We start from the raw sequence: 16,000 nt of genomic DNA on the forward strand, positions 1-16,000 counted from the left end.
TTCAATGTCCAATTTTCTGAGGAACCTCCAGACTGATTTCCAGAGTGGTTGTGCCAGCTTACAATCCCATCAACAATGGAGGAGTGTTCCTCTTTCTCCACATCTTTGCCAGCACCTGTTGTCACCTGAGTTTTTTATCTTAGCCATTCTGACTGGTGTAAGGTAGAATCTCAGGGTTGATTTGATTTGCATTTCCCTGATGACTAAGGATGTTGAACATTTCTTTAGGTGCTTCTTGGCCATTTGATATTCCTCAGCAGAGAATTCTTTGTTTAGCTCTGTGCTCCATTTTTCATAGGGTTATTTGATTCTCTGGAGTCTACCTTCTTGGGTTCTTTGTATATATTATATACTTGCCCTGGATTGGATGTAGGATTGGTAAGGATCTTTTCTTAATCTGTTGGTTGCTGTTTTGTCTTAATTACAGTGTTCTTTGCTTTAAAGAAGCTTTGTAATTTTATGAAGTACCATTTATCGATTCTTGATCTTAAAGCATAAGTCATAGGTGTTCTGGTCATGAATATTTCCCCAGTGCCCATATTTTCAAGGCTTTTCCTCATTTTTTCTTCTATTAACTTGAGTGTATCTGGTTTTATGTGGAGGTCATTGATTCACTTGGATGGTATCTCAAAAATTTTAAATTACTAATTTTGCCAATAGTCTAATTCTATCATCTCCTAAATAAATAATTTGCAAGTTAAAACACAGAAGTGGATTTTCTTTCAGAATCACAAAGATTATTGACTTCTCAAGCTTCTGAGATATCAGACCACTTTTTTATTAATTTTTTTGTAGTATAGTAATGGAGGAAGAATTGTAATGATATTCTCTCAAGGCACAAATACTTCGGGTTTGCTAATGTGCTTGTTTATTGTATGCTTGTGACAACACAGTTTCACTCCAGAGATCTGTTTAAGTGGGAGTCTAGTAGCCTAAAGAAGAATATGCATATAAAGAAAATATTAAGGAAAACAAAATCCCTGAGTATGTAATATGGTCTCAAATCTATGTCAAATATCTGTGAACTCAAAATGGTTTTATAGAACATGGGGGAAAAGAAACGATCTTGAGTTCACTAGTGGATTGAAACTCTGGTCTGCTGTGCGCCCTCACCCTAAGTTTTATGGCTTCTGTTATCTCTATCCTACTCATGTTCCACAGGTGTAGTGAAAATGACACCTTCCAGACACTGCTCATAGGAACAGTTACAGAAGTCAGTGTTAAATTGTCTTGAAAATACAAACAATTTTTTTAAAATTCTAATCTGTCATACCTCAAGTATTATTTGTCATTTGAAGAGATATATCATTTTGCAACCCTCAATAAAGACTTTCTCTATTCTGTACTGAAACTCTAGGAGAGACAGAGCCTAATTGCTGAAAATTCTTTAAATGAATTAGCCTGGGAACAAATGAGAATTTCAGGCACTGAAAAATTAAAGCGTTTAAAATGCCAACTTGTGGTGTATATTTCCAGAAAAAATACTTTATAAGTATTTTTTTGTCTCCAGTGGACAATGATTCTCAGTCAGGTGGCCTCATTTTCATTCTTTTAAAATGAGAATGCTTTTGTATCTGGGAACTGTGTGCCTTTCTCTGTTGGAACTGCCAGTTCTTGTAGTCTTGCCCATGTGTCCTACATCTTATCTGACCTGGTACAAATGCTGTTATACAGCCATTTTTTTGAAGATTTTGAAGCTTCATTTCATAGTTGTACAGATGGAATTCTTGCCTTTTGAATTGGTTTATTTTACTCCTGATCATGTTTCAGTTACATATCAGTTTGAGAGATAAAGAAGAAAACATATTCCACATCATTTAAAATATTCCCCACATATGTTAAAGACTCATCTGAAAGTTGAGACTGGGCTTCAGTATCCTTTATAGAAGTATAACACATGTGCTTTATTCTTTTATTAATAGTAGGTAGCTAAATAGCATGCAGGTATTTCAGATTTGTAACCAAAAATTTTTTTTCTTTTATTAACTTGAGTATTTCTTATATACATTTCGAGTGTTATTCCCTTTCCCAGTTTCCGGGCAAACATCCCCCTCCCCCCTCCCCTTTCTTATCGGTGTTCCCCTCCCCACCCTCCCCCCATTGTCCCCCTCCCCCCAACAGTCTAGTTCACTGGGGGTTCAGTCTTAGCAGGACCCAGGGCTTCCCCTTCCACTGGTGCTCTTACTAGGATATTCATTGCTACCTATGAGGTCAGAGTCCAGGGTCAGTCCATGTATAGTCTTTAGGTAGTGGCTTAGTCCCTGGAAGCTCTTGTAACCAAAAATTTAATGTTAGTTTACTTTAAAAGACACGTTCAGAAATATAGGTAAAAATCAAAGACTGCATAGTTACAATGTTTATCTATTTAATGGAAACATTTGAAGAATATTTATCCTTGACATTTTCCCATGTAGTTCAGTGAATTGTGTGCAGGGGAATACAAATAGATGCATTCAGTGTGAATTTTTTTTAAGTTTCTGGCTTTGTTATCCTCAATTATATTCTCAGTCAGGCATGTACATTCAGTTAAATGATTAAAAAAACAAAACAAGATCCATATGTAGACTTCAGAACCAAATTCCTAAACATGAAAATTGTCATTGAGACAAATAAATATGTATGTCCTCAAATGCATTCTGGTGTGAACTCTGAGTTGGACATTGATGACTGTGGGTCCCAGTCATGGGATGCCTTGTGTCAGGATGCTCTTGGGGCTTACTTCTGTGACTGTGTTTCTCCACTGGAACTCAACTTTGATGTGCCAGTCAGCCATGTTTCCATGGAGGTCTATTTGTGGATGGAGGAAACAACCACCACTGTGTCTGCATGGGTAGTAGATTCATGTGCACACTGTGAGACTTTGATGCCTCACTGTTGGTCAAAGCCTTGTCACGATGATACAACATGTGAAGACACTCTTCACAGCTATATTTGTCACTGCTGACTTGGATACACAGGTGTTCTCTGTGAAACAGACAGCAACTAATGCAGCAGCAACCCCTGGCAATTTGTGAAGGGCAGTGCTGAGCTGTCTTCAGAGGATCAATAGTGACACATTGCTGGCCTGCTTTCCTCCTTCAACTACCTTGGAGCCTTAGGCTATATTTGCATCTGTCAGTCTGGATTCACAGGCAGGAGCTGTCTTCTGAAGACATAACTGTCTTCTTAGAGGCACCAATCAGCTGCTGACCAACAAAGAAACTGAGACCCACAACCAAACATTAGACAGCTCTTGGGAAGCCGTATGGAAGACTTAGGGGAAGGATGGAGAAATGTGGAGGGGAAAGGGATTCCACAAGAAGACCAACAGAGTCAACTAACTGGTACCCTTGGTAGTGCACAGATACTGAACCATCAACCAAAGACCACACAAGGACTGGACCTAGACACTTTGAACATATCTAAGAAATGTTCGGCTTGGTCTTCATGTGGATCCCCCAACAACCAGAGTGGGAGCTCACCCTGACTCTGTTAGCTGCCTGTGGATCCTGTTCCCCTCACTGGTGTTCCTTCTATGGCCTTAGTGGGAGAGGATGTGCCTAATGCCACAGTGACCAGGGTCAGTTGGTTCAGGGGGATCATCTCCCTTCTCAGAGGTAAAGGGGTAAAGTAGGGGGAGGTTCTGTGTGATGGAGAACTGGAGGGAGAGCAGAAGCTGAGATAAGGATGTAAAGTGAGTAAATAAACAAATGGAAAAATAAAAAGCTAAACAAAAATAAATGCACTGACTTCTATTTTGAAAATTAATTGTAAAATGCAAACTCCATAACTAACACTAGCACTGTGTTGAGATTTAATTTAGTTCCTAATATCATGATCATTATTCTTTTTTTCTAAATTAAAAAGTCACAGGAGTTCAGGTTTTGGGGGTCGGGTGAGGACTGAAGCTCCGAGGGATAGCAGAAAGAATGGAAATAGGCAACTTTGGGAGGTAGGAGGTGGGGGGACCCTTTAAAATGTACCAGAGACCTGGGAAGTAAGAGACTCTCAGGACACAAAGGGAGAGTCCTTAGAGGAAATGCTTTACAGTTGGGGGAGGGAATTTGGAGAGTTCATCCCAAGTAGAAAGTGGAGGGATGTGGTTGCTATTCCACAGTCAAAACTCTGATGCAGAATTGTTCAGGTCTGAAAAACTGCAGGACCCAAAATAGAGCAGAGCCTGAGGTAAAGGAGGTCCAGTGAAAGGCCCAAACTGAGATCTAGCTCATGGGGAGGCCCTACTGCCTGAAACTATTACTGATGCTATGCTGTGCTTACAAGTAGGAGCCTAGAATGACTGCCCTCGATGAGGCCGAACAAGCAGCTAAAAGAATCAGATGCAGATACTTACATTCAACCAATGGACCCAAGCTGCTGACCCCTGTAGTTAAATTAGGGACGAGCTGGAAGAGGCTAAGGAGGAGGGCAGCCCCATGGGAAGACCAGCAGTCTCAACTAACCTGGATCCCGGAGATCTTTCAGACACTGAACCACCAACCATGCAGCACATACCAGGTGATATGAGGCCCCCAACACATATACAGCACAGGACTCCCAGGGTCTGGGTTCAGTTAGAGAACCTAATCCTCAAGAGACTTGAGGCCCCATGGAGTGGGAAAGTTTGGTGGGTTGGGGTTGTAGGTGGGGTTGTGGGTGGAGACATTCTTTTGGAGACAAGGTGGATGTGAGGGGAGGGGAGAAGTGATGGTGGGAGGAAGTTTGGGATTAGGAACAGCCAGAGGGCAGAATAAGAGGGGGATAAACACTGGACTATAAATAAATAAATAAATAAATAAATAAATAAATAAATAAATAAATAAATAAATATAAATGTATGTTATGTGAGAAACATGAACAATTATCCCTTATGTGTAACTATATATTGTTGATATATATTGTGAAACTATATATTGACCATTAAATTTTCTGTGGATTTTTTAAAGCTATTATTCTTTGCATGCCTTCCAGTGTAATATTAAACAACCATTTTTTCCAGATGGTGAGAAACCCAATAACTTACAAGTTGTCACACAACTAACACAAAATTCCTTGCAAAAGAGAGAAGGCTTTGGATATATTTGTTGCTGTTATAGTAGTAACAAGAACTGCAAAAGTTGGTAGACACAAGTTTTCACCTCCCTTTAGTAGAGTATTCCTAATTTGGCACTATTACAAGTCTAATAGTAAGCTTCTTATATCACTCTTTAGTGTTTGTGCTAACATGTAGAATGTTGAGCACCAATGAAGCTACTTAAAGAAATCTTAGCATATCTTTGAATGATATATATTAATTTAATACTACAACCTTTCACAGAGGAGCTCAGGACATGCAATGTGGCTAGCAGTCATATAAAATGTAAATGAAAGGTTGGTTTTATTTTAAAATAAAGCAGGGGTTATAGAAATGGCTCAGCAGTTAGGAACACTTGCTGTTCTTGAAAAAGACCCCAGTTCAGTTCATAGCACCCACATGGAGGCTAAGAACTATCTCTAACTCCAGTTGTAGCATGCGTGTGGTGCAGACATACAAAACAAAGTCAATGCACACAAAACACACATACACAAAAAATAAAAATAGGTAAATCATAAAAAGGATGAAACAAAGAGAGTCCCTTCTTATTGGTCACATTCTTATCCTCACATTTTTCTACCCAATACAATAATCAAAGTCATTCTGATAACCTGGAAATCAGATCCTCTCCCTTCTCTGACAAAAACCATCCCAATGGCAATTCATGTCAAATTTGTGGTTATAACCTCCATGAACATACCTGATCCCACTGTCCTGTCTCACTCCAAGTACATTCTCCATTATTCTTGCAGCATTCTAGCATAGCTTCATTCTCTCTCCCTTGCTGTCCCTTAAAGATGCAAAGACTAGGTATTGGAGAGATAACCAAGAGTTTAAAGGCATGTTTTCTCTTATTATATTTTGTTATATTTTATTATTATCTCTTAGAACCTTGTTTGTTTTGTAGTGAGAGGCAGTAAGGAAAGAGAAGCAAAGAGGATGGGAAGCATAGAGACCGTGGAAACAAATCAGGATATACTATATGAGAAAAAATATATTTCCAATTTTAAAAAGTAAAAAAATAATAAATAAAAAAGAAAAATTGTCACACCACAAACAAGAGAAGAAAATTGAATTGTTGATGTGTTTAGAAGACACTGGCTAGGCACTAACCAAAGCAAACATGAGAAAGAAACTAAAGCTAGTGTATAAATTTAAAGACATTGACATGGAGTTATTGATGCCTTTTCTCTAAGCCAATGTTTATTCTGTTGTCTTTATGTTTGGTTGGTTCTTGGAAAGTTCTAAAATAGTTCAATAGACTTGAAGAAACAATTAATTAAGAAACACCTTTGGAGTTATGCTGATGTTCATGCTGCATTGGGGCAACTAACACAAAGGAAAACAATGTTCACTTTCAGGTGGTTTTACTGAGTCATAATTTATATCCAGTAAATTTCACCCACTTGGAATATTAAATTTTATGAGCTGTAAGACATGTACAGTACACTTTTAGAACATTTTCATTGTATCAAAAAGTTCCTTCATGTCCCTTTGTAGTTAATCCTTTCTTCCTACACCAAGTTTTTGGCAGACAGCAATTGGTCTATATTTAGTCTGAATTTTTATGAGTTTGACCTTTCTGAAATGTCATACAACTGGTATCTCCTAATACATAAATTTTATGCTGAGTATCTTTTATTTAATATGATTGTTTTTAAAGTATCTGTGTTGCTGTATGCCACAATTACTTTTTAGGATAAAATAATATATGTACTTTGTTGTTAGTTGAAAACGTGAAACAAACCTGAAGGTATTTTAGTAGTTTTACAGTAAAGATCATCTGCATATATATTTAGTCTAATATATTTACTCCCAGGTTTTGTTAGTGCATATAGGACTGATTGTTGATATAATAATATCAACATCTATACTAATTTCTATACATTTAGAGATCTTATTAGAAATTTCTTACTTTTATGATACACCTGAACAAGTGTGAAGATACAGTGCTTCTGAGAATGTAGACCTTGTATGTCAGCTGATTGCAGATTTTTCAGTTTGAGCAAGAGAGAGGGGTGAGAGTAGGTTATAGTAAATATGATTAATATAACTATATCCCCTTATTGAACATTATGTTAAGCATGTCATCTCTGTAATTGCACTTAATACTTGTTTTAGTTTTTATCTTCAAAGTCTTTACTTAGCTTTCCATTTTCCTTAGAAGTTCTTTTTTCTCCTGTGTCTTTACAAATTATAACTACATTTATAATTTTCAAATATTTCTGTTCAATATGTATACCTAGACATATTTTCCTATCACCCAGATTTAGTTTATATGTTTCTCCTCCTGTTATTACAGGCATCTATATAGTTTACTTCCCTACATTTAGTTACTAGTATCGTTATCTAGATCTTTGTGTCCCAGAATCCCTGGAAGCTTGTCTTTGCATGTTTGCCATCATTTCTACTTCATAAAGTTTATTCTCTAAGATGATACTGGACATATGAATGAATTGGTCTTGGTAGTATGCCTGTCCTTCATATTATTCCTGATTTATCAAATTGGTGTTTTAAGTTGTAAAACCAGCAAAATGGCCTTGAGTTCAAAAACAATGCCATTAAATCTGAGTACCTGAATTAGTTCTTAGAATTTCTATAGGAGATGGAGAAAACAAACCTCTGCAAACTTTTCCCTGACTTCCACATGTGTAATTAAAGAGCATATCCCCTACAACATTCAAGTGCACATGAAATAGCTGAGCATTTGTGATTTATGTATGCATCCAAATGTGTATTCCTTTGCATGAGAGTATGAAGTCAATAGGTTGGAAGTTGACATTTTGAATCTTCCCCAATCATTTGTCCACACTTTATTTGTCAGATAGGCACTCTCCCTGAACCTGGAACTCACAGATTAGCTATACTATTTGGCCAAAGAGGTCCAGAGATGCTCCTGTCTTTGCTTCCCCATAAGTGATTGTGCTAGCATGTGGCCACTGCTATCCTTTAATATAGATGTCAGAGATCTGAACTCAGGTTCTTATGCTTGCAAGACAATTCCTTTCCCACTGAGATGTTTCCTTGGCTAAATTATCTGCATTATTACTAAAAAAAATATCGCTTCTTCTTTGGGCTAACAATCTTTGTTGCTTACTTTGTTTTTAAAGGAAAAAATATTCGAAAAGATGAGAAGGAAGAAGGAGTGGGTGACTGTGAGAGAGGGTTAGGGTTGGGTATTCTTAAAATCACCCCGAAATCTCCTCTATAATGTACTGCTCCACCTAGTGCAACCCTTGTCATTGTTTAGATCTTTTTTCTATTTTCAAAACAGATTTTTCCGCCACTTTGGCCTGTTTTCCTTTTCAATTATTCTTCGTCTGGCATGTTTCACCTTATAGAGGTGATACAGACACACAATTGGGAATTGGTTCTTTAATCATTACTTTAAACCAGTAAGCAACATAGCATTGTCATTTCTATGTAGTCTTAAAATTCCCCAATTGAAAAAAAAATGCATTATCTCTACAAGAAGCCCTGATTTTCATTAAAATAAGTATGCTGATACAGAAAATTAGTAAAGATAGATCCTTCATTTTTGTATCTCCAGGATGTTTCTATGTGTGTTCATAGAACCATTTTTTTTTGTTTTTGTTACAAGCCTTGCTGTTACTGTAGATTATTATCTTTGCTTTATATTCATTTAAAAGCTGCAATGGAGAAGAGAAACCTCATGTTAATTAGTTACCTATAAAACAACTGCAGAACATTTGGTTCTTGACTGGTTTTAGAAATGAAAGGAAATTAAGTCTTTTCAATTTTAAATCCATTGAATATGAGTAAACTTCAGTTAACTGCACTTTAAGGAGGCAGAGAGATTTGTTCATGTTTAAGTGTTTATGAAAACTAAAGCACATACATTTGAAAAGTGTTTGGAAATCCAAAACACACATAGTTTGTTTCTCATGATTGATGTTTTTCCCTCTGAATCTCCCTCTCACAGATATGTCAGAAGTGTTCATGCCTAAAGAGAATGACTGGAGAGCAAATGAACCTTTAGAGGCCTCTCTCTTGAAAACATTCAAAAGTACCTGGTTCATTTTACTGCTGTGTGTGTCCTGTACAATCGATGATGAATCGATGAATCTTTACCTTTTCTTTTTCGAGACAGATATTGAAGGGTCACATTTATTCTTCTGTTCAATGTTTTTATCCAGATGTATTCTGGACAAGGAGACAGTCTGCAAAGTGTAACTGGTGAAGAAAAATAAAGGTCATATCTAACTAATTTTCCCTCTGCAATGCAGACCAGTCAAGGCTAATGCAGTATTATATGGCTGTTAAACAGACACAGCTGGCATTGTTAGCGAGACCTTTATTAACCTAATGACTCTCCTCAATCATTGTATTTGTCTATTTCAGTGGAAACCTATTTGCCTCTTCTGGTCTGAGTATTGCTGTTTGTAGATTCCTAGCTCATCATTCCTCTTCTGTTTCATTCCTAAAGTTTGTCTACTATTCCTATACTGACACTGAAGATTCTGCTCCTTGTAGTGGATCTACTTGTGTTGTCCTATTGACCATATACCTTAACCACATATTCACTTTTTTTTAAAGATTTATTTATTTATTATATATAAGTACACTGTAGCTGTCTTCAGACACACCAGAAGAGGGCATTGGATCACATTACAGATGGTTGTGAGCCACCATGTAGTTGCTGGGATTTGAACTCAGGACCTCTGGAAGAGCAGTCAGTGCTCTTAACCACCGAGTCATCTCCTTTTCTTTCCTTCAAGACCTCAGTCTATTTTGTTCTAACTCATAAGTAGACTTTGAATTCAAAATAATTTGATTCCCCAAACTGAGTTTTGTCTTGTTATCTAAGCTCACATGAGGCTAAGTCCAAGGCATTTCATACCGGATAGCCCTAGACATAGGTATGCAGCCAAGCACCATTAGTCCACCATGTCTCATATCTGCTCATCAACTAACATTAAACTTATTTTTAAAAAATCCATTATTCATTTTCATCTATAGTAAATAATGCTCTGTGGACAAATTGTGTATTTTTAATCATGGGCTTTCAAGCAAAAGGCATACGAGGGAAACAGTAGTAAGAAGATAGGGAAATACAAGGAAAGTGAGGAATTTCATGAGACTCAAAAGCAGGAATCCAACTGGGCTTAAGGGAGTACCAGACACCAATACTGTGAGGATTTGTTAACATATATCTTTCCTTTTCCCTTGCTTATAGGCTTTGTTCTTTCTCCACATGGTTGAGCAAATGCCTCTTTGTAGTTCTTGAATTTTATAGGACATTCCTCAAGAGTGGCTAACTTTATTCTTTTCCTTCCATGATCTATTTGCTCAGATAGTTCTCGTCTTGATTTGGTTACCTGTGCAGCACTATACTTTATACCCATCTTTTGATGTATAGAATGGCTACTCTCTCAGTATCAGTATTTATTTCCAGGAAGTTCTAAGGGAAACTGCATATAAAATAGGGGAGTATATATACACACATGAACATAAATGTATGCATTTATAATTTACATAATACTTATGACTGTTTTATTTCTGTAAATTAATCTTACATAACATAACAAATTTCTCATTTACATAAATGATATTATTTATATATTGTTAATATATTTCCCGCAATGAAGAAATTTGCTATCACTTGAAGTAGTATTTAGATCCTTGAAAAATATTGTTGCCATATTTCATGGCTTATTTTTCTGTTATAACTCAAAGTTTATATTTTATAGCTTAGAACACTGAAAGACCACCAAAGAAAATCTGAAATGTATAAATATGCTCGAGACTGTATTCATCTTGATTCTCAATATGTTTTAGCATCAGATTAGAAGTTAAGATGACACCATGCCTCTCAGAGACAATGCCTGTGGTACTGTTGAGATTTTTCTGATGCAAATCAGACAAATGTTTTTGGCATAGGTCAGGTTAAATAGGGAAAGGCAAACAACAATTAGTAGATGATATAAGGTTAGATCACTCTGCCTTCAGTTACTATAAACAACAAAACAAAACAAAACAAAAAAGCAGTGGTATTTCAGACTGGGCTTGCTCTCACAGCTTCCATATTGCAAGAAGCTTCTGATTCTGCTTTGTGGGTGGAAGATGACTCAAACCTGAGTAGACATATGGATGACACTATCTATCTGGCACCATCAATGAAGCTCAGAGTAATAAATGACTAATTCCTGGGAATGAAGAGAATGCCACTGTATAAATTTATTGGGATGAACTGACATTTTGAGTCACACGTTTGTAATAAAATCTTGTCAGATAAACTAGGCCTGAGAATTATTTTGACAAACAGAGCCAAGTAAGATATAGTCCTCTCACTTAAGCTCCATAAAGATGTAGATCCCTTGTGTTTCAATGATGATGGGCCCTACTCACATATCCTCTTACTATCCACTAGGCAAGCTGAGGACCAACAGGAAAAGAATTCCTCTCAAGAGACTCCTAACTAGTAGGTTATCTCACCTCCCATATTTTCATTTCTATCAACTTCTCTGCTTCTCGGGAACTCTTCTTCCATGGCTTCTATGGCGCATGAGCTCGACACACACACACACACACACACAATGTGTGTTCAGAAAGTTAATCTAGGTAAGCAAAATTTAAATAAGTTTTGTTTGTCTCAGAGTTATTAAGGAAAGGGCTGTCATTGAACTGTTATACTTTGTGAATTGATATTGAGTAAATTCTGAAACCGTGTAAAGACCTAAATCTATTTATCTATGTTTTTCTTTTAAAATTCATTTTACATCCCAATCACAAATACCTTCCTTCTCTTTTCCTAGTCCCACCCTTAAAAATCTACGATTACCCCCTTCCCTTCTCCTCAGAGACCCCCCTGTGGTACCACCTCTCCCTGGGACATTATCTGACAAAGAGTCAAGACAGATATTCATATAAGGCTAAAGTTAAGTGATTTATCAGGCAGTCCAGGTAGAGGAAGGGGATCAAATGGCAGGGAACAAGTCAGACAGCACAGCCCCCACTCAACTTGTTAGGGAACCCACACAAAGAACACATGCGCATTGCTACAAATGTGTAAGGGTTCTAGGTCTAGCTCCTGCATGCTCCCTGGCTGGTGACCCAGGATCTACGGTCCCCCATGTTCCCAAGATAGTTGACTCTGTGGGTCTTCTTGTTGTGTCCTTGACCCCTCCAACTTGCTCACTTGCATTCCCAACTCTTCCACAAGACTGCCTAGGTTCTGTCTAATGTTTGGTATAGGTCTCTGCATCTGCCTCCTTTTGGTGATGGATGAAGTAACTCAGCGGACAGCTATGCTAGGTTCCTGTATGCAAGGGGATGGCTGTCTCACATACGACGGGTCTCAAGTGGGATATAGAGACTAAGGTGGCCCCCTCCTGTAGCTGGGCAGGACTTCAAGTGGAGGGAGGTGACATCAATTTACCCACAAACTTTCAACCAAAATTTTGTGTTGCCACTAACATGTGCAGGGATATAGATGGAACAGAGACTGATAGAACAGACAACCAATGACTGTCCCAACTTGAGAACCATCCCATGGATATTTTTTCTTATAAAGCACATTCAGGAAAATATAAATTCTACAGTATTCAAAAAACACAGAATGAGAATAGGTCAAATATGGAAATAATATTAAGTAAAAGGTATTAATATTTAACGTAGTATTTATTTTAGAGAAATCATTAAGCATACACTTGAAATGTTTCTACTTACAATATATAATCACAGTGTTTTAAATAAAGATTCATAATTCATAAACACTTCTAGATAACTTATTCATACAGGACTTGGTTCAGCATGTTTATTGTCATTTTCATTGTAAATTTCTTCTTGTCTACTGCTTATGTTGTATAATTAAATCAGGAGAGCATTAAGACCCTCATTTGAATTTTGTGAAAAGATCCTGAATTTTCAGTGTCAGATTTGTGGTTTATAACAAATAGAATTGCAAAATGTAGAATGAGCAGTAGAGATTGAATTAAATACCTAACAAATCAGCAGTTTGCAAAATAGGTAAGATTTGGTTTTCCTTAAAATATGTCTAAAAATTTCAAAAATTCAATGGATAAAATTTCAGATTCAATTATACATAATAATATATAAGCCAAAATTTAATTAACTTAGACATAATACCAATGGGTTTATGCTTTCCATTAATCAATATATACTTCTAGCTTTTTAAAATTGTTTTTATATAATTTATTTTGACCGTGATTTCCCCTCCTCCAATTCATCCCAGATTTTCTTCACTTCCTTACTTTCCAAACATTATGATCTTTCTCCCTCTCTAATCAGTAGTTTGTTATGCCAGTTTAATGTTGAAAAATTCAAGAAGTGGAAGTGTGTGTAGAATTTTTATAACGACTTTAAGAAGTGAATATTTTCAGAGATTTTTATCGAACATGTGAAGTGACCTGAAGGACCAGTTATCATTAACATGTGCCATTTCCTGAGGCAACACCTACTCTTAAGAATTAATTTAAATATTTCATTCATGTAATAACATGAAGGGAATGAGAAAATCATTGTTCTAACATAACCTTAAAATCAGAGCAAAAAATCAAGACATTTTTATTTAGTCATATCTTTTATAACTTCAAGAAAATGATGATTAACTGTGTCAAATACATTCCTTTAACTTTTTCCTATGTAATTTGTATGCCTGTGGTTCCCAGTTGGCTCTGATTCCTTAATTCTAAGGTAGTTAAATACAGCACATTCATTTCCATTAGCCATTGAATCATAGCCAATTGCCTCTTTGAATTAAGAAAAACAGATTTGATATGTCTGTTAGCAATGATACATCTTTGAAGCTTGTAAATGCTTATAGGCAATTTTCATATACATGTTTTTTTCAGTCTTGTCTTCCGACAAAGAGTCAAGACAGATATTTATATAAGGCTCAAATTCAGTGATTTATCCAAAGACTTGTTTCTGTGTAATGAATATTCAAAATACCGTAAACATAGAGAATTATTTTAAACCCAAATTTAGTGGCTTTTATTTATGTGTGTGTGTGTGTGTGTGTGTGTGTGTGTGTGTGTGTGTGTGTGTGTGAGAGAGAGAGAGAGAGAGAGAGAGAGGGGGAGGAGAAAGGTTTATATACAATGTGGTGTATGGTCACATTAATACAAAAATGGAAAAAAAGTTACAAAAATACAAAACAGTGTCTTTTTACCACTGAATGCAGTGCCTCAGTATCAATGTTCTCAGAAACATTTATAGGCATTAAAAAGAAATAAAGCTGAACAAATACTGTTTCCTGTTCAATGTGGCATTAGAATAGGTTAAACAACCACTTCACATTTTTAGTATGTTATTATCAAGGTGCGGATATATATCAGCATAATTACCCACAATTTCCAAACTGATATTAAAAGTTATTTGATGGTCTGTAAATATTGTCCACATGTAAAACGTTTGAAATTTACTGCCACTTTTCTAATTGATTACAGATGTCAGTTTGCCTGACTGAGGATACTGTAGCAATTTTTTTGTGTATGGTTGTAGAATAATACATTTATTATAATGTACTCGATCAGATTATGGTGGAGATTCCGTCTCTAAAGGGCCTTCTTGCCTGAAGTGTGACCTAGGGGTAAGTTATAGAGAAGATGAGTGATCTCAGACAAGTGGGCGCCTTCTCACAGGCAGTATTTTATGGCCAATTGATGCACCCCTGATCAAAATCACCTACTCAGGATCATGATGTTTCTTAGATCTTCAAATCTCAAGGGAAAAAAAATCATTATTTCCTCAGGCCATTCTTGTCACCGATTAGTTTGCCTGAGTTCATGCAGTTACTGATGTATTAAACCGTGATCAGGTTAGAGGGGGCAGATGCCCCAAGGACGTCTTGCTGATGACCAAACTCATTGAAATAAAAGAAAATGACTTCGGAAAATTAATGTGAAACATAAGGGTCAGGTCAGCTTAAATAGGGATTGAGTTTGCGATCGGTCTTCAGTATTCTAGGAAAGGAGATACACCGACATTCCAAGTTCTATAGCAAAAAAAAAAAATAAATAAAGACTGACAGTTGTGAATATTTTTGATGCTCACAAGGTAAGTGAAGTTTGGTGGTAATTACTATATATAGTCAGTGTTACAAATGAATTGCAGACTTTCAATCAGCCATTCACCAACACATCAGGAATGAGCGATGACTAGAAAGTGTCTTCAAAGAAGAATGTATGTACTTCCTGAGGGACATATCTACCACTCATTTTTTATATGCATAGACATCTTGCATACCTCTTTAGATATTCTTTCTGACATAGTTTATCACTCAAAAGAAAATAAATATTACAAAACAACTGATTTAGTAAGAAATGGACATCATTTAGAACAAAAATATGCATACAAATGATAACCATAAATATGTAGAATGGAAAGTGATTATGCGTTGCTTTGGAGGGAAGAAATTTGTAAGTGCCTGTAGCTATTTCTTTTGTGGAAGCACCCACTTTATGATACTGCAGATACTTTATGATACTGCACCCACTTTATGATACTGCAGATACTTTATGATACTGCAGATACTTTATGATACTGCAGATACTTTATGATACTGCACCCACTTTATGATACTGGTCTATACTTATTATTGAGGACAGTAACCTTTTTTCAAGTCTGACAAGCTTAAAATGAACTCATATGATTTAGCTGTCTTTGTGTTATACAATATTTGATTCTGAAGCCAAAACAAATCTTGGTCTATTCTGTATCATGTATATTGTGTTTTCAGTCTTCCAAAAGTGATGTTGTTTAACACAGTGTGATTAATTTGAAAAGGCTGAAAAATTTGTGAAGAACTTCATACTAGGTGTTCAAAATATAGTTTATACCTAATTTAATCCTGATAGACACTATAATTTGAATAATGACATACATATTATTATTGGTAGAACTATCTTTCAGAAATAATTGTATTATAATGAATACTTTTAGTGTCCACGGACATGGGAATATTTT

The 16,000-nt window shown here is 36.2% G+C and overlaps 1 pseudogene across 1 annotated transcript in view; it reads left to right on the forward strand.

The window, feature by feature from the left end:
- Positions 1-15,004: 15,004 nt before the first annotated feature.
- Positions 15,005-16,000, forward strand: part of LOC147998385 (uncharacterized) — a 59,352-nt pseudogene continuing 58,356 nt past the window's right edge. The window contains exon 1 of the transcript XR_015646809.1: positions 15,005-15,091. The product of XR_015646809.1 is annotated as an uncharacterized LOC147998385 (transcript). The remainder of the gene's footprint in view (positions 15,092-16,000) is intronic.

The sequence above is a fragment of the Rattus norvegicus genome, chromosome X (genome assembly GCF_021556685.1).
Source record: "Rattus norvegicus strain SHRSP/BbbUtx chromosome X, alternate assembly SHRSP_T2T, whole genome shotgun sequence".
NCBI classification, from domain to species: domain Eukaryota; kingdom Metazoa; phylum Chordata; class Mammalia; order Rodentia; family Muridae; genus Rattus; species Rattus norvegicus.